Source organism: Polypterus senegalus, chromosome 10 (genome assembly GCF_016835505.1).
Source record: "Polypterus senegalus isolate Bchr_013 chromosome 10, ASM1683550v1, whole genome shotgun sequence".
NCBI classification, from domain to species: domain Eukaryota; kingdom Metazoa; phylum Chordata; class Cladistia; order Polypteriformes; family Polypteridae; genus Polypterus; species Polypterus senegalus.
In genome coordinates this window covers 55,325,629-55,343,377 of record NC_053163.1, presented here as the reverse complement: position 1 = coordinate 55,343,377, position 17,749 = coordinate 55,325,629, and the positions used below count along the sequence as shown (strand labels likewise).

The 17,749-nt window shown below is 37.8% G+C and overlaps 1 protein-coding gene across 2 annotated transcripts in view; it reads right to left on the bottom strand.

The window, feature by feature from the left end:
* Positions 1 to 17,749, bottom strand: part of mid2 (midline 2) — an 846,826-nt gene that overhangs the window by 507,782 nt on the left and 321,295 nt on the right. The window lies entirely within an intron of this gene.

Genomic DNA, 17,749 nt, shown 5'->3' with positions numbered 1-17,749 from the left:
AAGGGGTGTGTGGTGCTCCTGATATCTATGCAAAAGGACGAAGGTTCAAGTCTTTAGAGTCCTGGTGCTTCCTGTCTTGCTATATGGTTGCGAGACAAAGATGATATCCAGTGACCTGAGATGAAGACTGGACTCCTTTGGTACTGTGTCTCTCTGGAAAATCCTTGGGTACCGTTGGTTTGACTTTGTGTCGAATGAGCGGTTGCTCATGGAGTCCCGAATGAGGCACATTACCTGCATTTTGAGGGAATGTCAGTTACAGCACTACGGCCATGTGGTGCATTTCCCCGAGGGTGACTCTCATTGCTGGGGACCTGAGTGGTTGGACCAGGCTAAGGGGTCGCCCACGTAACACCTGGCTGCAGCAGATAGAGGGTCATTTCCAGAGGTTGGGACTGGACTGCGTGTCTGCCTGGGGGGTTGCCAACCAGGATCTCGACTTGTTTCGTCGTGTAGTGGGTGCAGCAACGCATTGTTCCAGTGCATGCTCCCCAAGTTGACTTGACTTGACTTATTAGAATTAATTTCCTGGTTATTCTAATCAGACAATCCCTTCAGGCATTCCTCCTCTTCATTTTATAGGCTCTCCTGCTGTTGATGATGCATTGCCAGTTCATTCATTTGGTGACTCACCCTTTGCTGATATAACTTGTCTAGCGCCGCTGCAGTATTAAGCTTACATACATATTCACCTGTCCCTGAATAAAGTTCAAAGACTAATTATTGAATTTTTTTTTTTTTTTTTTAAAGAAGTCTAATGTAATCATATATTTGTAAGTTCATAGTAGACAAGTTTTTAATATGTCCAGGTCTTACCTTTGCAATTGTGGATGTAGATAGAAACTTGTAGTTTGAAGCCCTTCTCCTTTTCATCTTCTGATGTTTGGCACAATACTTGAATAATGTGACTTGCATTATTATTTTTATTATTATTATTATTATTGTTATTATTATTTGTATTTACCTAGGTGTTTAAATTGACAAATCTGAACATTTTTTTCAGGCTGACTGGGAGGGAAGAGAAGATGCAATTCTGGAAATGCTGGCAGGTTAACTGTACTGTATATTCAATCACCTTCAAGTTTTTAATGGAATACTTTACCCCATAAATATGTTTTCATGCAGAATGGAGAGAAAAGTTTATGACGTAACATCCTTGGTGGCCAGGGTTGTATAATGACAAACGATGAGAAAAACATCCTCAAAAAAAAAAAAGAAAATCTCACATTCCTTGGGTTACACATTGCAAAAAGTGAAAAGTATTTAAATCATGAAATTAAATCTAGCTGTCCTTATTGTAAGAATTATTGACTAATCCAAATATTTGTATTTATAATTATTTTGCTTACTTTAAGAAATCTTGTCAAGTAAACTTTGCTTGCCCCTTTGGCAGATTTTTTTTGCTAAATACTTTTGCTAAATGTGTCTGCCTCCAGAAGGTGTGGATGCAGGTTGCTTGCTTGCATTTTGAAAGACGGAAGTAACATAGATTCTACTATGCTATGGGTCTGTGGCCCCAGGTTAAAGCCCAAAAATTCATTCATGCTCTTTTTTCGCTGGAATTATAAACTTTGCTGAATGAAAGAACACTAAAAATGCAGCTAGTGTAACATACTGATGCATTATGAATACTGGTGTCTTGGTTTCCCTGCTTGAAATCAGCCTGATTGAATGTAATATCAACTATATTTAGGCTCCACAAATTGAAAAAGAGCAGAATTCAAAAATGAAAGCTGCCTAGAGAAGCTTAATTCTACAGGGATGCTTTTTACTTTAGTTCACAAAAATGTTGACAAGATTAAAGCGATTTTCTGTAAAAAATTATTTCTTTGTCCAACCCCACCCCTTTGTTCCTGGCAGATGTCTTTTGCATGTTTCTAATGCAAATTTCCATCCCATGCTTTTCTGTAACTCTGTCTCATTCTCGTTGCTGATTGGTCCTAATTGTCTGCACTCAGAGAACTTTGAGCCCCTTGCATTTATGCACTCTCATCTGATGTATTTTCTAAAGGATATAATGTTTCATTCCTGTCATTTAACTTCTAGTGGGTCAGGCGCATCAAACCCCAGGCAAATAAATCAAATAAAATGCAAAACTGGAATATTCCTTTTAAGACTGCTTGTAATTAAGACATGAAGAAGGAGATCAAATATTGTTGCTCTACATATCGCTGACTAAGTTCCCTAGCTTTCTGTAACATCATCATTGCTTCACTGAATAAAACATTACAGTGCTGAAATTCTTCCTCCTTGTGGACAGGGCCTATGGCCAGAATGCTGATGAACACACACAGCATATGGAAGGCGATGTCAGTCCCTAATGTTAGAAGACACATACAACTAAAAAAGATCATCTTCAGGAACTGGTCTGTGGAAAGCAGATTTAAAATTCACAGGACCCAGCATCGCACTCTTCAAAGAATGCCATATTATACTTGCATGAGGAGTACTGAGCACTTGCAAATGAACTTTACTGAGCTATTGGACAGCCGAAAATAAAGAAGTGACGGCAAACCTAAGATTCTTGAATGGCGTTCATTAATAAGTGCCCTGTACAAAGTTAGCGGGGAGAATAGCATTGGTGGCACAGCTTTGCTCCATAACAGTACCCGAGATATACTATATAATCAGCAGTCAGAGCACAAGAATCCCTCCAGCTGCTTCTCATGCTCCAAAGGTATGTGCATTTGCTTATATGGTGGCTGTAAACTGCGCCAAAATGGCCAAGTGAATGAGTGTGCCCTCTGGCCACATAACAGCCATTTTGTCCATTCTTCCTTGGATAAAGTCTGGTTGCCCAAAATGGCATATTAGAAAAAGCTTGTTTAAAATGGATGGCTGGAACAATTTTATATGAAATGAATCTCTTATATAGGAAGGTGAAATACTGTCTTAAAATGCTGTGATGATCTGTATAGTATTTATCTTTTTTCTTCTTCTTGTTCTTCCATTTCTGCTTCATTTTCATCTTTCTCACTTCTATATGGAGTCAATGTTCTTGATCAATCTTCTTCAAACAGTTCAGTCCAGTACCTCCTCGCCAGTCAAGCCGCTTTCCTTCAAATCTTCTTTTACTTTATCCATCTACCTCCGCATTGGCCTCCCTTGCATTCTCTTGCCCTGTACTTCCATTCCCATCACTCTTTTGCCCACATATTCATCGTCTCTCCTCATCACGTCCATACCACTTTAGCCTACTTTCATATACTTTCTTAGATCTCTCTTTTTTGTTGTACCTCCTATTGTCTCATTTCTTATTCTGTCCTTTTTCTGTAACTCCCCACATCTATCTCAACACTCTAATTTCTGCCACATCAACTTCTTCTCCTGCACTTTACTGCTCATGTCTCTGCTCAATACATAATTGCTGGTCTTACCACTGTCTTGAAAACCTTACCTTTAACCTGCACTTTAATTTTTCAATCACACAATACTCCTCATACCTTCTTCCAGTTGTTCCATTCACCCTGTACTCAATGGGTTATCTCTGCATCTAAATTTTCAATCTTGTGCTACCTCTGACTCTGATTGATCCACTCTTTTCAATAGCACTCCCTGCAGGCTAATTTCTGAATCCTGATCATCATTAAACTTCATATATTCTGTCTTCTTCCTATTTATCTTCAACCCTCTATCTTCCAAGGTTTTTCTTCTTTCTTCCAACTTCCTCTCCACTGCCTCTTGTCTGGTGCTGCACACCACAATGCCATCAACAGAAAGGCCTGCACCAGGGGATTGTTCTTCTGTCCCATGACTCAATACATCCATAACCAGACCAAAGAGGTGAGGACTTAAAGACCACCCCTGGTGCAGACCTACTCTAACTGGGATCTTGCCTGTTACCCCAACACTGCTTAAGTGTGTTTGCAAACTGCTTGTATTTGACAATTTAACGACAACCCTTTTCAGACAGTGCCGGCAAACATCCTCTTTATGTTTTCTGGTTCTGGCTTTTATCATTTGTTTTGAAACTGAAATGAGTCTGAAATGCACTCTTTATATTTAGCTTAGAAATGATGACACTTTTTTTTATTATTATTGCCTAAAGTTGCTAGTGAAGATATATTTGTTTCCTAGGCACTTGTGCTAAATACACTGTAACTGTAACTAAAGGCAGAAACTGTCCAATAATGACAAGGAAGAATGTTATCCAATTAAATCAGTTTTCAAAGTTTTGGAAAGCTTGTAGAATGTGATCACAACTTTCTTTGTCTGATTGGTACATCAAATAGCATCTCTGATGCCCATAGCTTGTTTAGCATTGTAGTGTTTACTATACGTATATTCTTGAAACCCAATGCTCATCTTTTAAATTGCTTCTGCTTGATTGCATTTTAGAAATGAAGGGTGTTCTAATTCATTGTTCAAATTTTGTTCTTCAAAAAACAGAACTTTTACCAGTCTACTGGCGTAGCACAAATGCCCATATTTGCATGGCATATTAGACAGCAGTTGGCTGTCTTGGGGCACTAATCTCAAATGTTGGGAATATTTGTGGGCTCAGAGTAGGCATCAGTGTGTCATACAATCAGCACCTTTAGAGCATTTCTATATATTCTATATATATATATTTCTACAAAATATTTAAGCTCCCCACAACCCCATCCAACAAACTGGATCAAAAGGCCTTATAAAAAGCTTTAGTGGATGACTGCTACTACAAGGTTTTAACTGAGCTACTCATGAACAACATTCCTGAATGCTTGTGTGTTATTTCAGCAGTTTCAGTAACACATACTATGCATTTTTGGCAGAAGCCTTAATGAAATATTAATAATCTCTGTAGTTTATACTTTATTTTGTAGATTCCTCTCTGGTGACGATATTCTAGAGACTCTTTCAAAGTTAATTTCTTTATTATATTAGACATTTTGTTATGTGTATAATACACAGCACACTTATATCTGTAATGCTCATGAGACATTGCCTCCTTTACACTAAACAAGTTAATTCAGGTATCATGTTCATACAATTTAATGCTGTTAAGACCCTTAAATAAATCCCTGTCCTCTGACCACATTCTTCCTAACGGCTTTGACATTTATTTTCGCCTGTGTTGGTCATCTTCACCTTTCTCTGAATCGAAATCAGGAGTAATTGGATTAACCCAAAGAAGGCATATATTCCACAAAATATCCGAGATGAACACTGTTTACCTGTGCAATTTACACATCTGCATAGTCAACACACTGCATATAATTAATAACAGAGTTCATTTACTGTGATTGTCCACATTGTGTGGTTTTGCATGTTGTCCGCTGAATGTATTTTTCTCTCTTCTCACTTTCCATTCTCACATTTCCTACATGACAACTATAGACTTTTGATTTTATCATGACAGCACTTGAAAAGCCAAAGGCCACACAGCACCTTCTTACTGATGATTTGCATTACTGGCCTTTTTTAATTCTTCTTATTTATACTAATGATAAGCTTCCACCTGCTATCTTTTAAAATGGGTAGTTTTAATTTATGCATAACTAGCTGTGCTACCCATCTAAGATGAATTGAAGTAATCAGAGTAGACTCACAGTTAACGTTTGCAGTGCAACACGCAATACACATGTCTCTGTTATATGTCATTTGGTATGGCATTTGTATAGCAGTATTAATACTTGTGATTCGCTGTTCAGTAGACTGACAAATACAATGCATTTTATTACCAACAATGTTGCAATGCCCATGCATTTGGAATGACAGAAACATAGCAACTGAAGAGACACTCAGACTGACGCACAGACACTTTCCCTTTTATTAAGGTGGATGACACAGAGGTCAAATGTGAAGGTCTATAATGCTGGAGTTGCCACGTTTCATATACTGATACAAACGAATGCAGGCCACCCAAGCTAAAACTGTACTACAACAGCCCATACTGTTAGATTATTTGTGTGCCTAATCTATGGTTAGGGTTCAGGCACCAAGGCTAGTGTAAACAGAATAATAAAAAGGCTGAGTGAAAAATAAAGTTGGCAAATAAGGCTTTAAGAGTGGATGAAAGCTGGATAAATTGATAGGCCTCCATACCCAAAACTCAGAATAAAACCCTACGCAAATATGTCCGGTGGGAAAGACAAGAGTTTTATTTAAAGTGTGTTTGTTGCATAATTGTGTGCTTTTTTGAGTTTCCTTGTCCCTATTTTCAAGAAAAAAAATGATATATATAATCATACATGTGTGTCAGAGGATCACCCTCTGGGATCATCTGAGGTAGGCAGTATCACTCTGGGACAAGACGCTGGCACTGAACTAACCATGTCATCTTCCTTTCTCTCCCCAGGGTCAAGTAGATGCTCAATAAGGGCAACTGACCCCACTCTGTTGTTAAGCTTTTTTCTTTTTTATTTACAACTTTGATTAAGTCTGACCTAACAGAATTAAACGGGCTGGCTGGTTTGGTGCCCCAACATTTAGGTTATTCAATGTTCAGCCACAATATCTATCTATCTATCTATCTATCTATCTATCTATCTATCTATCTATCTATCTATCTATCTATATATAGATATATTGTTCTGTACTAAGTTGCTTATTGGTTTCACGGCCACTATCAATGGACCTTTTATTATAAGTAAAAATGCATTGTATAGGGAAGTCATTTAGATAATATACAATGCTTATAGAAAATTTTCACATTTTATTGTTGTAAAACATTGAATTACAGTGGATCTAACTTGGATTTTTTTAACATTGATCAACAGCAAAAGACTCTTTAATATCAAATTGAAAACAGATCACTGCAAAGTGGCGTAAATTAATTTTACAGGGCTAGGCCTAGCCCCAGAAGTGTTTTACTAAAAACTGCAGGTTATCTCAGAAATAACAACTTGGATTACACTTAAGAGGCCATTGGCCATAACTTGGGAGAAAAGTGTTAGCTTGGCAGGGAGAATAACTGGCCAAGTTCTTGAAGGAGAAAATGAAGGTACAATGGATTTTTGGTGAGTGTTGGGCTAGCATGCTCTGAGGCTGTGGGTTGGCTCTATGCTCCTGGTTCTATTTGGAAGTCTCTTGAATCCACCATCTTAAATAGTCACAACCGAAATGTGCTGGGCAAATGAGGACACATACATCCAGCAAGAGGTAGGTGAAAAATGTGGCAAAGTGTTTTTCTTAAACATAAGTCAAAAACAAAACTGTTCAAAAGTGCAGTGCAACCATCCATAACTAAATAATCAATAAAAACTGTGCTCAGTAGTGGAGGTAAAAACAAGCCTAATAAACAGATCCATAAAAAAACAAGGTTAAAATCACTAGGCAGGACAAAGTCTTAAAATTTAGTACCCAGTGCATCCCTTTAAAACTGATGTATCCTCTACTTAATCCACAAGGTATCCTGCAGACAGAGGAGATGCACTGCCGACAGTCACACCTTCTCTCCCAGGTTTGGGTCCCTCCTGCTATCTGGCACACTAAGACTCCCACTGTCCAATGGGTCACTCCAGCTCCCAACACACACTCAGTTTGAGCAGTCCTCTTCAGCCCCTGGGAGTTGGCCCTTTGCTCCTCTAAGGAGCTATCCTCCCAGCTGCCTGCTTCTTCTTCCTCACACCGGCCTGCCTTTCTTCTCCTCAGTCTCTATCTTCTGTCTCTTTTCTCTCTTTCTGTTTGTTCTCTTTTCTTTTCTTCCCACTCCTGCCATGGAGTCTCCTTTTACTGTATATTTGGCTGTCCTAATTGGACATGGGTGTGATGCGCTGCCCACTCCAAAGTAATAATGAGGCACCTGACTGACATTCACATTCACACATGTACATGCAATCAGCCAGTCATCGCAACCATCCCTGGAATGAAGTGCCCGATGGAAGCCGGCATTTTACAGGGTGTGAATTTTTATTTAAAATTTTCCCAATGCCACTGATCACTTATCACACAAGCAAATGGAGCAACTGCTCCACAGGACAAGATTAGGAAACTCTGGTGCTTAGGTAGGACCAGAGAATCTCTATTGCTTAGTATTTTGCAAATTTTTATATTACTACAATTATGTATTATGTATTTGTCCTCTGCTTACATGTCTTATTTTTGTTTAACAGTCTTCTTTATTTAGCTAGGCCTCCTTCATTGTACCCCCAGGACTGTATTAATGGTATTGTTTTAAAAGGCCACGTCCAAGGATTATTGGAAGAAGGTGAGATGATTACTTGAGCTACAAAATGTTTAAAAGAGAGCAAACAGATTAGTAAAAAAGCAGCAAAATGATCAGGCAAACAAAAGGGCAACACGAGAAGCAAAGTCGAAGGCAGAAAGGAGTTCAATAAACCAAAAACAAAACCTGACAGTACGGCCTACTAGTCTGGAAGCTAACTAACTCTGGAATAAATTTTATTGAATTTCATCCAACTGAGGGATGAGATATGTTGAAACCACCAAGATACTTTATATAGTCAAATGCTGTGACATAACCATCGAGACAATTGTGGAAATGTGACAGTGCTTAATGCATCGTATAAACAAAGAATGAAATGGGAAGCGCCCTGCAGTGGGCTGGCATCCTGCCCGGGGTTTGTTTCCTACCTTGCACCGTGTGTTGGCTGGGATTGGCTCCAGCAGACCCCCATGACCCTGTAGTTAGGATATAGCGGGTTGGATAATGGATGGATGGATGAAATGGGAAGTAAAAATAAAACTTTCAAAAGATAAACTGAAAAAAACAGAAAAACGTTAAAACAGAATCTGTACAATACAAAACCATAAAATAGATCAAAATATACATATATACCGCATTAATTACTACAGATATATGCTACAGTATAACTCATATACTTTGGGTGCTTCTTCACAAAACTTCAATATATTGTAATTAACTTTGTTTTATATGCATCACATTACACTTACAGACCTAGCTAGAATCTTGTTACTTGCATTGCAAATATGTTTCTAAGCAAATACAGTAATACATAAATATTGTAAATGTCTTCAAGGGCAGGCATTCCATCTGACATAACTGTCACACTCTGTCTTTTGTTTTTAATTTTTCTAAATAGTTTCTTGGTATCTAAAAATGATCTGAAACATTGCTTTGAAGGGTTTAAAGGCCAAGGAATTTAGTGGCTACATTTGTTATTTCAACATGTTTTAACAAAGCTAGAAATTAAATTAGTTTTCCCAATGCATCATCTTTTTTCTTACAAGTGTCACTATTTTGAGACCTTTCTGTTGATGATTTCTATGTCATTGCTAAGTAAGGTCAACCACAAGTGTACAGTGTGTGGCCGCAGCAGGAAGAAGGTGTAAAGGTCAGTGTTGTGCACTCCCTGGTTATCCGTTTGTTTGTGCATACAAGTTAAAAACCTTGTTTGATTTTCTTTAAGTTTTATTGTGATTTCATCTGACAATCTTTTTTCAGTCTTTTGACAAAGTTCTTCTGTTTATGTCTTAGCGGTCATCACAAAATACTGTACTTTAAAGATTTTTTGGCTCTAATGCTACACCCATAACTAAGATTTTGTTGTCTTGTTCTCAGCTTGTTTCTTTGACTCTGGTTTCGACCGGGGCCTTTCCATAATTCCAACTCCCATATCCCGATTCCTTTTTTATTTCAGAATGTTGCCATTTTGTGCAGTCGGTACAATAACATTTGAAGAGGTGAGTGTGACTACTTGATCGGCGTCCTTTGCCTGATTTCTACTCACCATTGCTTACCATTTCTGCACAGGCATTGAGTACATTGTATTTTACAATGCTGTCAGATCTGTACTGGAGATGCATGTTATTTTACTACTGTGGAAGACTGCCGGCTTCCCAGGCCGGTCCGCACCCCCAGGCCGACAGGAGGAGCTCTCCCGACAGCATGATCGTGCCCCGAGGTCCAGCAGGGCCTTAGGGACTCTGTAGTGTTTATACACAGCCCTGCTGGATACCTTGGGGACCACCAGGAGTCGCTGTGGGGGGACTTGTGGGATCTGTTGTGCCCTATGACCCGGGAGTACGTCACAGTCACGTGACGGGAAGGAATGGCGTGCTCCCGGGGTGAAGTAAAAGGCTGATTGCCCTGACCCGGAAGGAATAAGGAACTGTGGACTGCTGGGACAGGAACACCTCCGGGTCAGGGGCTATAAAAGGACGGTGCCTCAGTCCAGACACTGAGCTGTGCTGGGTGGGAGAGGAGCAAAGTGTCTGGGCGAGGAGGAGAGGTTATTGTGTTTATTTGTAGAGATTTGTGAGTAGTGTGGAAGGTGCTTGGTGCACTGGAAGAGACAATAAAGAGTCTTGGACTGTTACCTGGTCTCCGGAGTTGTACCTGAGGGTTCAAGGGTGCACTACTGCCCCCTACTGCCACACTACATTTACTATATTTCATGTACTGAGGTTAACTTTCTCATTATTAAGAAATAAAGATTTTGAATTTATCTTTGAAACCTTTCAGTTCCACAACACACTAAAAGAATATGATTAACAGAGAAAGCAGTTCTAGTTTAATTCTAGAAGCTACAGTCAAGTGAACCATAATATCATGAATCCTAGAGCAGTTTGATTGTTGCTTATAGTTAGTTATACATTATCTAGTAAGGACATCCAAATACTGAGAATGGTATGATGTATTCACACCTTCAAAGTTACACTGAAAATTATAACATTTATTTTGTTAATTGTTTTTTATTTATTATTAATTATTTGTTATTAATTTTATTTATTTTATTACCTCAATTCCATCTTTGTTTTAATGGGTGCCTATAGGTTGGGCCTCTGGTGCTGCATCCAGAAGTCACGACCAGTGCAGTCATCTCCATGATGCTACAAATAATTGCTATTTTGAATGTTTCACTGTCCAGCTTTGTGGATAAACAAAACAATCTCTGGCATGTTTTGTTGTTGATATTCCCGGTTAATTACTATAGCATGTTTGTTTACTACAAGTTGCCTTCATTTCTGAACTTTGTTAGCTTGTTTAAAGTTTTCTTCGTAAAGCCATTGCCAATATACTGATGGGCTCTTCCTGATCCTTTTCTGCTTTCTGCACCTGCTTATTATTGCCATAACACACAGTGTGAATCTGGAAATTATAAAATTTAAGTGTACACTAGCTACTTTAATATTTTGGTTCCTTCTGACATTTTTCAAATGAAAACATTATAGTCATTTTGTGCCCTAATATGCAATGTTGTATCTTGACATGCAGTTTATTTCTTTGTCAAGTCACATCTCTTTAACATTCCCTTGAAAAAGGAGAAGACATCTGTGTACCAATAAGTCATCTTAGTCTTTACTTTAATTGCTAGTGAATGTCAGTCAGTCAGTTATTTGCTAACCTGAGTAGTCCTGAACCGGGTTGGGGGATTGTAGAGAGCCTATCCCAGCTGGTATAGGGCACTAGGCAGGGAAAAAACACTGGATAGGGCACCAGTCCATTGCAGGACAAACACACACACACACACACACACTAGGGCCACTTTAGGACTGTCAATTCACATAACTTGCATGTATTTGGACTGTGGGAGGAAACTAGAGCTCCTGGAGGAAACCCATGCAGAAATGGAGAGAGCATGGAAACTCCATGCAGGGAGGACCCAGAACGCGAACTCTGGTCACCTTACTGCGAGGCAGCAGCGCAACCAATACACCACTGTGTCCTCCGGCTACAGAATGTAAGATTTTTAACTACAAAATGTAAATGCTTTCTATTTGATTTCCACGTGCCTTTTTTGAAAATGGAAAGAACATTGAGATGGGAGAGAGACTTCAGGTAGCTGGCTCACCTCATGAGCATCTTGTCTGCTGGCTCTGTTCTTACAAGTTTTAGAGTGGTTAGGTCAGTTTAATCTTTAATTATTTAGATGTATTCTTCTATTAAAAATTCTTTTTGCAAACTGAAGTCCTCTGCTACCTATTTTACCTGTATATGATTGCAATGGCACAGTGCTAATGTAAGTAACATAGTTTAGTTATTTAACTGTTGAACACATGTTCACCTTTATTGTTTCTTTTTCTTCTTATTAGGATCCTGAAAGGATTTGTTTGAGTGTCATCCTTGTACTTTCCAATTGGCATACACTTGAATTCATTTAGCGAATCGCTGCAAAGTAAAGCAGTTAGTAATGTAATTGCTTTTTCACAAAGTAATGAGTAAAGTAATCCTGTTCCAATATGGGAGAAGTGATTTGTAATGGATGACTTTCCTTGAGTCACTCCCCCAGCTCTTGTAATCACTAGTGTCTTTGAGATTCTAAAATTTTGCCTGGCCTGGATGATTTATTTCCTTCTGAACTATTAAATCCTAATTTCCTTTTACTCTCTACAATCTCTAAATTATACATTATTTCTTTCTAATTCACTACGTGCAGATTGTGGCAGGTGAAAATCCCAGCAAACTATGAATAGGATTTGTTTACTGTGTAGTGCCTTTTCCTCTAGTTCTCTGTTTATATCGGTGTACTTATACTTTCCAATTTATTATAACATTTGCCCACTAAACTTGTTGATTTCTTATTAATTTAACATAATTTATCTGCTTCCTGAATGTTCTTTTAAACCTATAATACTGAGTCTGGATTATGTTTTGCCTTTACAGCTACAATTCTCCCCAGATGTCTTTTGCCATTTCTTTTAAGTGTCACTCTTATATTCTCATAAGCCCTATGCTTATTGCTGTTCTTACTTGTCTTATCAAAGAGTTGCCTTTTCTTCAACAATTCATTTCTTAACTCTTTACCAATAAATTGGAAAGCTCTGTTACATTTTTCACTAATTTTAATTGTTGGCGTAAACCTAATTTGCATCGTATAAAAGCCTATTTCCATCAACCCCATTGTTCATCAGCCAAATCCACTTCTTTTTTTTTTTTTTTTATTTATTTATTTATTAATTTTATTACAATCAATACATAGCAATCAAGTTTTAACAAAAAAAAAGAATTATGCTAAGAACAGATCGATCCCCACCCTTGAGAGAGAGAGCAAGCCAAACGGTGTAAAATTTAAGGCTTTTAAAAATACCTAAATCAACAAATTCTATGTGCTTTATGAAATCATTTCAAAATATTACTGATTAGATCCTGCCATGTTTTGAAAAAGTCTGCACAGATCCTCTAACTGAGTATTTGATTTTTTCCAATTTTAAATAATATAACACATCAGTTTCCCACTGACTTAAAAGAGGAGAGTTTGGGTTCTTCCAGTTTATCAGAATAAGTCTGCGTGCCAACAGTGTAGTGAATGCAATCACAGTTTGTTTGTCTTTCTCCACTTTAAGACCCTCTGGAAGAACCCCAAACACAGCTGATAATGGGTTAGGAGGGATTGTGAGTCCAAGACTGTCTGAGAGGTAATTAAAAATTTTTGTCCAGAATAATGTTAATTTGGAGCAGGCCCAGAACATGTGACCTAGTGAGGCTGGGGCTTGGTTGCAACGTTCGCAGGTTGGATCATGCCCTGGAAACATTTTGGAGAGTTTTAGTCGAGACAGATGTGCTCGATATATAATTTTGAGTTGTATAATTGTATGCTTTGCATATGGAGCTTGAGTGAATTCTCTGCATTGCTACTTTCCACTCCTTTTCTGATATATTAATTGAGAGGTCATTTTCCCAGTGTCCTCTTGGATCTTTGAAAGGAAGGGATTGTAAAAGGATTTTATATATTGTAGAGATGGAGTCTAACTCCTTGAAATTGAGCAATAATTTTTCCAGCGTGGATGAGGGTGCAAGATGAGGAAAATCTGGAAGGTTCTGTTTAACAAAGTTCCTGATTTGAAGATAGTGAAAGAAATTTGTAGCTGGAATGTTAAATTTGGAACGTAATTGTTCATAGGATGCAAAGACGTTGTCTATATAAAGGTCTCTAAGCAAGTTAATTCCAAATTTTTTCCAGATATTAAAACTGCATATGTTTGTGAGGGTTGAAAGAGGTGGTTCTTTTGCAGGGGTGCCACAGAAAGAAGCTTCTCCGTCTTAAAATGCTTTCTACATTGGTTCCAGATTCTAAGTGAGTGGAGCACAATTGGGTTATTAGTGTATTGCCGATAACGTGTGTTTATTGGAGCACAAAGCAAGGAATACAAAGAAGTACTGCAGGATTTTACTTCCACTTCTCATTTCATTTAGGAGTGTTTGTGTCAGTGTCATGTCAAGTCTGTCTATCTGCATGGCACATTTTAGTGCACAGCGGACTGAATGTGTTGACATCGGTACAATTATTCTTCAAGGAAATTAGTTGGGAGAGTTTAATTCTCATTGAGATATCACAAAGAGAGCAATTTTTGCAATTTTAAACAGTGAAACTTTAACAGCATTGTTGAGATTTCAAAATCATTTGCATGATCTCAGTTACTGAGTAATTCACTCTTTCAAATATACCCTGAGAAAAGTTATTTCAATATGTATATTTTCCTCTCTTACTTATCTGATAGCCACTCGAGGGTTAAACAGATCCCCAGTACAAGTGATTGAAAGTTCAGCAGACCTACAAGAACAGCTGACGTGACAGCGAGTTCCCAGCGTGGGCAAATCTCAGCATATGGTGGATTTTAACTCTCCATCAGGTACTTCTTTCAAAAAAATGAACTGCAATTAGTTATAAGCCCTCCACCATCAACAACTAACAATAGTACATTAAAAATCTGGTGCCTGCAAAAAACATTTCAGCCAAGAAAAAGCACATTGTGCTTTCTTCAGAAATACATGTAAAATACTATTAAAAATGTAGTAATGTACTCTATAACTAGATGTAATAATAATCTAATATATTCGATTATCATTGTTATAAAATATGTAATAAATTAATTTTTTTGTAAATAAACAAACAAAAAAAAAAGGCTCCAACTAACAGTTAACTAATGCCGCATTCCATTTACCTCAGAGATAAAATAGATATCAGAGTGGGGAATGATGTCACACCCAAGTTGACTGCTTTCCAGTGAAACATTCAAAAAACCACACAGATGCCTCCAGGGAAATCTTCGTTGTGCTTGCACTTTTGAAATACAAACAACTACTGAACAACACATCATGTGATATTTTGCACTTTCAAACACCACTGCAACATTTCTGCAGACAGAGGTTGGACAGCACTGTGTGCACGACTGATTTAATAAGACACAAATATACAAAAGTGCTAATAAATAGTATAATACTATAGCTTTTACTAAAGTTCACAGTATACATTGCCATTTTGAATTGACATCAAAATCTAAATTCAGACAAATTCAGATTTGAAAGATCAGTCACCAATTTCTTAGTAGAAAATCCGACTTGTGGGGGTGTTCCAGTTGAAAATTCCAACTAAGAACTCAGAAATTCTGACTTCTCAGTTCAAATAGAATTTTGCATAAGTCCCTGAATGCTCCTAAATATTATGCCATTCTCATATTTTATAACTTGTTTCTTGAAGTCTTTCTTTCATTTGTTTGATGTTTTCTCCAGGACTCAGAACAAATCCGAATCGTATTATGTGATATCATCACTGTTGAATTCTGCTTTGTACTTGTAACATTTCTATTGAGGATTACTTGTGCTTTGTTTTGTGTATTGTATTGTATTGATCCCTTTCTCTTTGACAACAACTGCATGCCCAACCTACCTGGAAAGGGGTCTCTATTTGAACTACCATTCCCAAGGTTTCTTCCGTTTTTTCCCCACTAGGGTTTTTTCTTGTCTTCTTACAAAATCAAAGCTGGGGGGCTGTCAAGAGGCGGGGCCTGTTAAAGCCCATTGTAGCACTTCTTGTGTGATTTTGTGCTCTACATAAATAAATTGTAGTGTATTGTATGTTTGCCATTCTAAACTAAAATGGTACAGTAAGTTTTACCAAATTTTTGTAAATTAATACATTTTACAAGCATTTGATCCTAACAGTTTCAAAATCTCTATATTTTGGATTGCATCCCATTATTATAAAATATGAAGTCTCAACTGGCTTATTTTCTTTTTGGTGGGTCTGGCATACTGAGATTGGTTAAATGTGTCAGTTCCTGCACTTCATTATTTCTTGGTGGTTTTCAATTCTCATTTGATTAGTTGCATATTACTCTAATATGCCCTTTAAACTTATTTTTCATATTACTTTAAAACACTTTAAACTACTTAATGAGCATTAGGCCTAAGCCCATGATACCCAGCATACAATTTGCTCAGTTCTGACCTTTTCATTCTCATGCAGATGTGAATGGGTGGTCAGAATTAAGACTATGGGACAAATGGGGCACAGCAAATTACTTACAATGTTAAAAAAGCTCCAGCAAAAAATGAATGTGAATATGAACTAAAACATCACATTAAATCAATTTTGTCTTGTTTACATATTGAAAATCCAACCAGGTTTTCTGTTGATTTTGTGGCCAGTAACAGCTTTGGTAAACTTTTTTTTTTACTGTTGTGTCCACTAAGGGGGCATCTCAAATCCCCAAATACAAGACACAACTACACAGACAACAGTTCTAGGTTAAAAAAAAAACTTATTTTCATTTGCTTTCATACCTTATCCAAGGCTTCTTCTCTATTCAAACCACAACAACCATAATTCTTTTGCTTTTCTGTTTTTCTCCTCCCACTGCTCTCCATGTGGGTATTGCCTTCTTCTTCTCCTGACTCTAACTTGCCTGGCTGAAGTGGAGCAGCTTCTTTTATGCTGTACCTGGAACTACTTTTGGTGTTGTAATATTGCACCTACTGTATGAATCACCTCCTATTCAGACAAAGCTTCCTTCTGACAGCCCGGATACCAGCCAATTCATATCCTCTATTAGACTATATATAACTGGTCTCTGTTAAGACTATGAAAAAGGCATAATGTAATTTGAGTACATTTTTCAAGAGAGGGCAGTCAGTGCCTCTTGCAACATATATAAGTGGAAATGCACTCGCACCAGGGTTATTTTGTTCCACCAACACATCCAACTGTTTTGCAAGAAACTAGATGAGCAAGTAGAAATCTGAAGCAGGAGGTACAAATCTGGAATGCAGACTCCTTGAGAAAATCAAGCCAATGACAACATAATGGATTCATGTGTCAGCATTTTTATTCAATGGAAGAATATGAATTCTTAACAACCACAAAACACTGCACAAGATCACAACCTTGTGGGTGTTTAGTACTATTTAACTACAGAAAACTGAACTGTTCAGTCCTGGAATACGTGTTCTGTAATTAAGCTCTGTGTTATGACCCAACAGGTAGCACTGCTGGGTACTGAGTAGTGTTTTCACCTCACTTCTTCTGGGCTTTTTCAGTTTCAGGATGGAGTGCCCATGTGTAATGTTAACACGTGTTCCCATGTGTTCATCTTACAAGCTCTCAAGTCTTTTAGAGTTACTGAATTGTCTCATTGGAACTGTGCAAACTCTGAGATGACCATTTTTTCTGATAACCTACACTCCACAACGTTACTTCTGGAAAAGTAAGTATGAAAGTTAATGGCTGCTTCATTCACACAAATCAGCTTTATGTTCCATGCCCAGAATTATAGTCAGATCACTTTTATGCCTTTCGTTTATCCTTATGAAATCTATAAGAAAAAAGGTTCAGACTGCATGCAGAGAATTCATTACCAATGGAAGATCATAACGCTTGGCCTGTCTTTTAGGATGAATTAAAACAAGATCCTCCAATTAGGGTTAGGGCCATCTTACCAGCATCATAGGCCCCCTGGTAAAGTAGTGCACTGGGGCCCCTGTTTTGATAGCAAAACAGAAATATATATTGGCATCAGAAACATTGTGAGCCCCTATGTTTCTGAGGGATGACACCAGTGCCCTTTGTTCCCATATGTTAAAATGGCCCTGATTTAGGGTGTTATGAAGGTTAACTGTCGAGAT